The sequence below is a fragment of the Babylonia areolata genome, chromosome 21 (genome assembly GCF_041734735.1).
Source record: "Babylonia areolata isolate BAREFJ2019XMU chromosome 21, ASM4173473v1, whole genome shotgun sequence".
Lineage (NCBI taxonomy): Eukaryota > Metazoa > Mollusca > Gastropoda > Neogastropoda > Buccinidae > Babylonia > Babylonia areolata.
The window spans coordinates 14,660,845-14,670,844 of NC_134896.1; positions in this window are offsets into that span (position 1 = coordinate 14,660,845).

Consider the following 10,000-nt stretch of genomic DNA (forward strand, 5'->3'; position numbering starts at 1 on the left):
TTCCTCACCCTCCTCCCCTGAATTAACTGATCTTCGAGACACATTCATTCGATTCGGGCTTGACATATATGACATAAAAACACATAAATTACGCTTTTCTTTTGACTATGGGGTAGATTTATCGTGTCCTTTGTGTAAATGCCGATTGGAAGATGAAACGCATTTTCTGTCGATGTGCACAGCAACCGATGATTTAAGACAGAAATATTTTACAAAAGAAAACGTGAAGAAACTTAAAATACATCTCATAGCGTTTTTGGGTGATGTTCAACATTAAAACAGCTTAGCAAAATTTATTTACCATAGCTTAAGACTGCGAAGGGAGACTCAGCGAAAATGATCTCACATACAAAGGTTTCATCCCGAAAACCAATTCTTAGCATGCAAAAACGCCATTCGATTTATGTTGCCACTGTTTAATTGATTCGTTGATGTGATGGAAATGTATGTTAATCGATTGTGAAGATAGTCACATTGACAAATGGTATTTGAATATTCTCTCTCTCTCCTCTCTCTGTGACTACGAAATCGGGTCGATGGCCTCGGGTTACTTAAATATGAACCTCATCAGTAGTCCACGAAGATTGTGCGTATACATACCGTTAGATATTGTTTTATATTCCTTATGAAAAGCAGCAGAATGTTGTGAAAAGCGTAAAAGTGTAGGAGGGAGGGAACGCGTTGGAAGGGGTGTGTGTGTGTGTGTGTGGGGGGGGGGGGGGGGGGGGGGGGGGGGGCGGGTGGAGGGGGGAGGGCGTGTTTTCTACTTGGTGAGCATGTTGCTTAAGTCATTATACCATTTGAATCTTGAATCTCTTTTTTTCTAGACTGGGAAAACGGACACCATTTACAGCCTTTACCAACAATATCGTAGAAAACCAAACCGACAACTGGTCGTATTACTTTGCCTCTGCACAAGATTCAGCGCTTAATAAATGCATCATTTATTGTTGTTGTTGTTGTTGCTGTTGTTGTCGTTGTCGTCGTCGACATCATCATCATTATTACTGTTAGTGTCATTACTGTTGTTATTGTTATTTTATTATTTTATCACCATCATCATCATCATCATCATCATTTATACGTTTATTCATGGCCACTGAGAACTGAGCCCTTCCTGACCCACGAGGAAGTGTCAAGAAAGGTGTTGCTGGCTTGTCAGTGTGATCGTTTGTTGGAGTCTTTGGCAACGAAGATGGATTGGATTGTCTGGTGTTTTGTGAAAGGGTTGCGTGTGGGTTTTTTTTTTGGGGGGGGGGGGGGGGGGGGGGGGTAGGGTGGGTGGTGGGGGGTTGGTGGGGTAGGGTGAGGTGGCGATGATAGATCGTATTGTCTGGGTATCTGAGGGATTCTGCCTGTCTGAAAGTTGCCCCCCCCCCCCCCCCCCGCCCCCCATCATCTGTCAATCTTTCAATGGCGGATGTTGTCTTTCCTTCCCACACTCTCTCTCTGTCTGTCTTTGTCTATCTGTCCCCGTGTGTCTGTCTGTCTTTGTCTATCTCTGTCCCTGTGTGTCTGTCTGTCTTTGTCTATCTCTGTCCCTGTGTGTCTGTCTGTCTTTGTCTGTCTCTGTCCCTGTGTGTCTGTCTTTGTCTATCTCTCTCCCTGTGTGTCTGTCTGTCTATCTCTGTCCCTGTGTGTCTGTCTGTCTTTGTCTATCTCTGTCCCTGTGTTTATGTCTGTCTATCTCTGTCCCTGTGTGTCTGTCTGTCTTTGTCTATCTCTGTCCCTGTGTGTGTGTCTGTCTTTGTCTATCTCTGTCCCTGTGTGTCTGTCTGTCTTTGTCTATCTCTGTCCCTGTGTGTCTGTCTGTCTTTGTCTATCTCTGTCCCGTGTGTCTGTCTGTCTTTGTCTATCTCTGTCCCTGTGTGTCTGTCTGTCTTTGTCTATCTCTGTCCCTGTGTGTCTGTCTGTCTTTGTCTGTCTCTGTCCCTGTGTGTCTGTCTTTGTCTATCTCTGTCCCTGTGTGTGTCTGTCTGTCTTTGTCTATCTCTGTCCCGTGTGTCTGTCTGTCTTTGTCTATCTCTGTCCCTGTGTGTCTGTCTGTCTTTGTCTATCTCTGTCCCTGTGTGTCTGTCTGTCTTTGTCTGTCTCTGTCCCCGTGTGTCTGTCTTTGTCTATCTCTGTCCCTGTGTGTCTGTCTGTCTTTGTCTATCTCTGTCCCTGTGTGTCTGTCTGTCTTTGTCTGTCTCTGTCCCGTGTGTCTGTCTTTGTCTATCTCTGTCCCTGTGTGTCTGTCTGTCTTTGTCTATCTCTGTCCCCGTGTGTCTGTCTGTCTTTGTCTATCTCTGTCCCTGTGTGTCTGTCTGTCTTTGTCTATCTCTGTCCCTGTGTGTCTGTCTGTCTTTGTCTATCTCTGTGCCTGTGTGTCTGTCTGTCTTTGTCTATCTCTGTCCCTGTGTGTCTGTCTGTCTTTGTCTATCTCTGGCCCTGTGTGTCGGTCTTTGTCTATTTCTGGCCCTGTGTGTGTGTGTGTCTTTGTCTGTCTCTGTCCCTGTGTGTCTGTCTGTCTTTGTCTATCTCTGTCCCTGTGTGTCTGTCTGTCTTTGTCTATCTCTGTCCCTGTGTGTCTGTCTGTCTATCTCTGGCCCTGTGTGTCTGTCTGTCTTTGTCTATCTCTGGCCCTGTGTGTCTGTCTGTCTTTGTCTATCTCTGTCCCTGTGTGTCTGCCTGTCTTTGTCTGTCTCTGTCCGTGTTTGTCAATCTGTCTTTGTCTATTTCTGTCGCTGTCTGTCTCTGTTTATCTGTGACTGTCTGTGTATGGCTCTCTCCAAAGATGTACTGATGATAATTCAATATTTATGAAGCTATTATTACTTCTCTCTCTCTCTCTGTCTCTTTCTCTCTCTCTCCCTCTCTCTGTCTCTGTGTGTCTCTCTTTCTCTGTTTGTCTGTCTCTGTCTCTCTCTGTCTGTCTCTCAGTCTGTCTGTCTGTCTCTCTCTCCGTACATGGGACAAGACGTCATGGACACATGTGTCCTTGTCGGGCACATTTCGACTCCTCTTTTGATATACCAACCATCTAAAGTAAAACATTTCTTAACTCTCTCCATACGAACGGCAAAAGAGACGACGTTAACAGCGTTTCACCCCAATTACAATCATCAAAATATTGCAAGAGGAAGGCTCTTATACTGAAGAGGTGAATGTTGACAAAGAATACCACAATTCTGACGACGGAAGCTAAAGGTTGGGTCATTCAGACACCCACTGAACATCCGAGGGGTCTGTGTAATGGAGAAGAGAGGACTGGCCGTACTGAGTGAGTTAAATGTGCATCTTTGAAAATCATTCTCCTGTGCACCAAAATGAATCGCATATCAATTACGCATCAACTAGTGACAAACCACTACTGGCAAGCCATGAGATTATAATTCTTCTTAAATCATCATCATCATTATCGATATCTGATTACACACATTTAAATACCCTTCCACTGAAGTCGAAACTTATATACACCAAGGCACTTTTTGTGTTTAAAATTATCTGTAGTACTGCTCATCCTCCTTTAACCCACTCAGTACGGCCAGTCCTCTCTTCTCCTCTACACAGACCCCTCGGATGTCCAGTGGGTGTCTGAATGACCTAACCTTTAGCTTCCGTCGTCAGAATTGTGGTTTTCTTTGTCAACATTTACATCTTCAGTATAAGAGCCTTCCGATTGCAATATTTTGATGATGGTAATTGGGGTGAAACGCTGTTAACGTTGTCTCTTTCGCCGTTCGTATGGAGAGAGTTAAGAAGTAAATTTATGACCAACCTAATCCGTCATCCTCCCAAGAGTATGGTGTCAATCCATATCCCAAAAGTCGATCTTTTCAAGTCTAGCCTTATTTGTTCATGCGGATGCTTATGGAATGCTGATGTTATCTAACTTGCTAAGATGTACCCACTTTACCAAATTTTATCATGTTTGCTTATTTCATTTCTTTTCATTTGTCGATGTTTACTGATTTATAATCAATATCTATGCCCTGTACTTATCAAATACAATATTCTTGCATTATTCAATACGCCATAACTATTTAGTTGTTGTTTTACACTATCTTAAAACCATACCTACATGATTACCTTTCTTACAAAAACATTACACGACATTGTGTTTTTATAGTATTAATGATTCTGTTTTATGTTTCTACTACTTTTTATATGCTTTCTTGTTTCACTTTAGGTACTGGATTGTGAAGCGCTTAGAGCTCGCTTATGCTTGAATTATAGCGCTATATAAAGATAAATTATTATTATTATTATTATCTTCTTCAGTGTGTCAAGTGCGTTCTGCACACGGGGCCTCGATGCACCCGCCCTGTTCAAACCCCTGTAACGACTCCCCGCCCTGTCCACCAAATACCTCTTACCCCCTCCAGATTCTCCTCCCATTTCTATTCTCCCCCCTCCCCTCACTTCCCCTCCCCCCCCCCACCCCTAATTTCCTAACTGCCGACCCTGAACACCCCCACCACCATCCACCTTTCATAACCCCTCCTCCTGACCTAACCTACCCGGACAATTTGCACAACAACAACAACAACAGCAACAACAACAACAAAAAAGAAAAAAAAAAGGAAGAAAGACAACAAATTTTCCTCCATCCGAGACACTTATGTCTTATGTCTTTTTATGGATATGAATGCAATTTTCGAGTATTGTCTATGTGTTTTACAACACAAATGAATTTATGTTGTTGAGCTGATAAAGTATTCTGTGTTCTGTATTTGATTTTCCAGTCAAATTTAAGAGATGTGATGTATCTGAAATAACTATGGTAGTGTCTTTTGAGTTTCTTTTTGGGCGAACGTCAAGCATATTTATTTTTCGTTACACCGCCTTGTGTTTTTTTTTTCCCTTTGAAATAACCCTGTAATGCAGAACAGTTGCATGATCAATCAAATTTATATGTGTGCTCAGTGCACCTGTACTTTTCTCCAACTACATACCCTTCTCCTATCACCACACTAACTCGCCATTCCCCCCCCCCTCCCCCAGTCCCCCTCTTCTACCTGGCGGTCACCGACGCCCACCCCCACCCCCGCCCCCAACCTTCCCTATCCACCCAATACCTCTTACCTCCTCCGGCTTCTTCTCGTTCCACTGCTATCCCACCCCCGAACCCAATTTCCAAATTGCACACCCATCACCCTACCCCTTCCATAACCCATCACCCTGACCTAATCTACGTAGACGACTCACACAACCAAAAAGAAATTAAAAAAAAAAAAAAAAAAAAGAAGAAGAAAGACAACATATTTTCCTCCAATCCTCCAAAGAACGGAGAAGAAGAAGAAGAAGAAGGAGGAGGAGGAGGAGGAGGAGGAGGAGGAGGAAACAGCAACAGCATTAATTAGGATGGTTCGGAAGGGTTCAAAGCGAGCAGTGTAAATCCCTGGACCTTGCTGTGTCACACACACACACACACACACACACACACACACATCCCGTACCAGGCTAGCGGTCAGCTGCAGATGTCGGCTACGTGAATGATCATAACTAGGCAGCTGGGGTCACCACATACACTGTGAAACTGTCACCACACACACACACACACACACACGCACATATACACACACAGACACACACAACTTTCCTCACACACACACACACACTCACAAACACATACAAGGCGCACATAAATACATACGCGCTCACATACGCACGGACACAAACATACACACACACACATGTACGCACACACACGCTCGCGCGCACATGCACACACACACACCAACACACACACACTCTCACAAACACATACAAGGCGCACATAAATACATACGCGCTCACACACGCACGAACACATACATACACACGCACACACATGTACGCACACACACGCGCGCGCACATGCACACACACACACACACACCAGCACACACACACACACTTGCCAAATATGTATGTGAGCGCATGCGTCTGAAATTACCAATACATGGTTCATGATGATCCTTTAATTTGTATAGTGTGTGAAAAGTGATTCTTTTCGGTTCCATAACCACAAATGAAGTCGAGTCGAAAAAAACCCAAAACAAAAAAAACAAAACAAAAAAGCACACACAAAAAACAACAAAAACAAAAAAGCACACACACAAAACAAACAAACAACGTCGGGCAGAGTATAGACACAGACACAGACACAGACACACGCACAAGCCTATCATGCCCTTCATTTTCTGCCTTCTGATCCACATGGTTCGAAATACTTCCCTTTTCCTCTTCCCGCTCTTTCTCTTTCTTCTCCATCATGTTCCTTCTGTCACACTCACCCCCTTTCTGTGTTGTCACTGGTGTATTGTATTGTATTGCATTGTATTGTATTGTATTGTATTGTATTGTATCATGCCATACCGCATTGGTTTAAGTAACCTTTAATTGTTCAAACATAATATTATCATTTGTAGCAAGGAACTTATTCATATATAGAAAGTAAAGAAATAAAACAAATGAACACACGATATTGTAAAATGATGCTACTATCAATATTAACATGAAATTAAATCTATAGTCACCGGAGGTATCGGCCTGATGGAAGAGAAACACGAAAGGAAAAAAAAAAAAGAAATTTAGAAAAAAACGGTGGGTAAGATGGTGGTGGAGGGGGAGGCAGAGGGGAGAGGAGAAATTTGGACAGATCATTGACCAATCCGTTGAACATTTTTGTCAGTCAAGGGTATAATATGATTAAGACATCCAACATATTTAAGAAATAGAATCGTGTTGTACCCGTTCTTCACAAATACTTTTAAGTTACAATCTATTTGAATCGGAAATAAACTGGTGAACAGTTTGAAATATGAATATGTTCGTATGCTTTTGGAGATCAGGATCTCTATACAAAAGGGTTTGTAAGTGGATATAGTTCTGAGATATAGTTACGATTGTGTTTGCCCGAGCGACATGAAAGTATTGGCAAAATGATAAATAATATTCAGCAGTTTCGCTTCAACAAGCACAAAGTGAGTCATTTATTAAATGTCTTTTGAACATATCTTCTCTCAAATCACTAATCCTTAGACGAAGTCGACAGTGAATGATTTGTTCCTTCCGTTTATCAAAGTAATAATAGCTAGGCACTACGGCATCGTTAGCACGCAGGTAATGTTTAAGCTGGCTTAAGGAATTGCTGGTTTTCACATAATCAGGTGGAGAATTCCAGAGATAAGAAGTGGATGGTATGAATGATTTCTGATATTCAGAGTGAAATTTTGGTACGGTGCGTTCCAATGACCTGCGTCTATGGTAAGGGTTACTGTCTGAAACAAGACCACGAACAAGATCCTTTAGGTAATTAGGGCATGGACCGTTAACCATCTTGAAATAATGCACGTTTGTGTCTGCTCCTTCTTTCCTTAAGTGTACAGAACCCTGATTCTTGGTATATTTTCTGGTGACTTGTCCCACGAACAGCTCCAATTATGGTTCTTAATGCTTCAAGCTGTAAATTTCCCAGAGAGTCTGATAGTGCATCTGTGCAATTATCCCAAACAACATTGGCAAAGTCAAAATGTGGTAATATGAATGATTTGTACATTTCTAGTGCTCTCCTGTTAAACTTGTACGTCTTAAGACAAGAAACCAACATAGCTACAGCATTGATTATACTTTTAATATGTTCATCCCATTTACAGTTATTTTGGAGTTTGACGCCTGGATGTTTATGTCTGTACCGCATTGTCTTGTATTATATTGCGTTGTATTTGGCACATGGCAGTTCAGTGCCACCACTCCCATACTTTCCTCTGCTTTTTGTGTGTGCAGATGTTTCTTTTTTCAATCAAAATGAATTTTTCTGCAGTATTTTTGCAAGGGACAACCATTTTGCTGCTTTGGGTACACACACACACGCATAGAGATTCACGCACACACACGCAAACACAGGGGCACGCACACACACACACACATATAAACACTCACATACGCACCATCCCACTCATGCACGCACAGACTTAAACACAAACACATGTACACACACACACCTACACACGCATGCATACGCACCATAAGCACGCACACAAACATACACATACGCACCATCCCATGCATGCACGAACACAAACACATGTATACACAGACACACTCACACAGACACACCTACGCACGCACGCACACACACACAGACACACGAAATGTCAAACTGACTGCAGAGACCAAAACTAAGTTGACATTATGGGCGAGTTGGACGAAGGAAAGGTAACCAAGAAACACGGCCCGAACTCATGCAAGTTGTTACTTCCCTTGAACGCTGAAAACCGGGCGCTGATTGAATAGTGGGCTTCTCATGCAGCAGAAAGCAGCGGAAGTTTCAAGAGTGATATCCCCTGTCCATTTTCTTTCTTTCTTTTTCATGTTTGTGTTTTCAATTGTTTCCGACCTTGTCAAGCGTTTCTGGTTATTTCATGTGATCCAGTGTCATTTGTGGTGAACTTAGATATTTTTCAGATGAGGGTGTACATTCTTATAACCTCGCCTGAAGAAGCTGCATCTGAGCGAACATTGGAAATATGAATATCAACAGGAATAATTATGAATAGATTGATAAATAAATAAATAAACATGACAAACAAACAAATAAACAAATAAATTTGCCAAATTTGAATCAAAAACTTGTATACATTTTTTACAACCGATGTTTTTTTCAAATAAATAAGCAAATTTTTACTTAAAAACTTGTATATACTTTTTACAACAGACAATTTTTCCAGGTACAGCCCCATCTGTTGCCGTGGGTTCTTTCATGTGTGCCGCCTGCAAAGTGCATTCTGCAGGCACGACCGAATGACCAGCACCCAACCAAACCAACAATCAAGGTCGGGTGAGTAAAAATCCTCAACTCGAACTCGCAGACACTGGCTTCCTTGTCGGGCGCATTACCACTGGACCATCCATCGCCTTACAGTCTTCACAGTAAGACAGAGGTAGACTAAAACAATCTTGGTGAAAGTCGACTTGCACGAGATAAAAGAGACGCAACGTGGTGAGCCACAGGCTCTTCTTCTGGCAAAGTTTTCTTTATCATGACGCGAAATCAAAATGACGTCACTAGGCCAGACGTCATCACCAGGTTTATGGGTGGCGTGTTCCATCTGTGCCTGAAAGAACACTAGCCGTCACTCTTTGGTGTGTGGAGTCCGGCTGGGGCGAGGGTACCAAGGCGGGCAATGCCGGTGGACTCCATGAAACGCCGGTACAGGCCCGTGGACTGGTTCTGCCAGACAACAGCAGTCTTTTGAGAGGAAGATAGTGAAGAGGCTCATCTGCCAGTACAGGCTCCGTGAGGGTCTGAGTTCGAATCCCGCTCTCCGGCGGCGCCCTGTCTCCCAAGTTTGAATGGAGAATCGAACTGAGCGTCTAGACGATAAACCGAGGAGCCGTCTGCAGCACGTGCTTTGGTGGCGCACTGAATGAATGAATGAATGAATGAATTTTATGAATGAATGAATTTTATATCTGAGGTTAATAGAATAAGCAACAATGTTTTTTTTGTTTTTTTTTCATCCAGCCCCCAAAAGGAGAAAATTAGGGAAAAATATAAACAAATGAATTGCAAATAGCATCACATATCATGAAACGAGAAAGGAAAAAGAAGAGAAAGAAGAAGAAGAGGAAATTAAAGCATCACAATCATTACAAATTATGGAAAGGACTACATGGAAATTGTACACATGAACGCAAACACACTCTTTAGAATAACGTATATGCGCCAAGAAATGTAGAGAAAACAAAGAAAGACAGACAGACAGACCAACAGAGACACAGAGGGAGGGAGGGAGAGAGAAAGACGTCTTTGAGAACAGTACCATTATATGAATATCTTAATTCATAGACAGAAATAGCAAAATTTTCTAGCAGATACTTAATTTCTATATAGAATTTGCAAAGAAAAAGAACGAGAGTGTTGTGTTGTCCCCTGTCAAAATTCTGTAGGAGAAATCCACTCGGAAAGGTACACACAAATATAATCATAATTATGCATGCACTCAAGGCCTGATCAACAGACGTAGTGTAG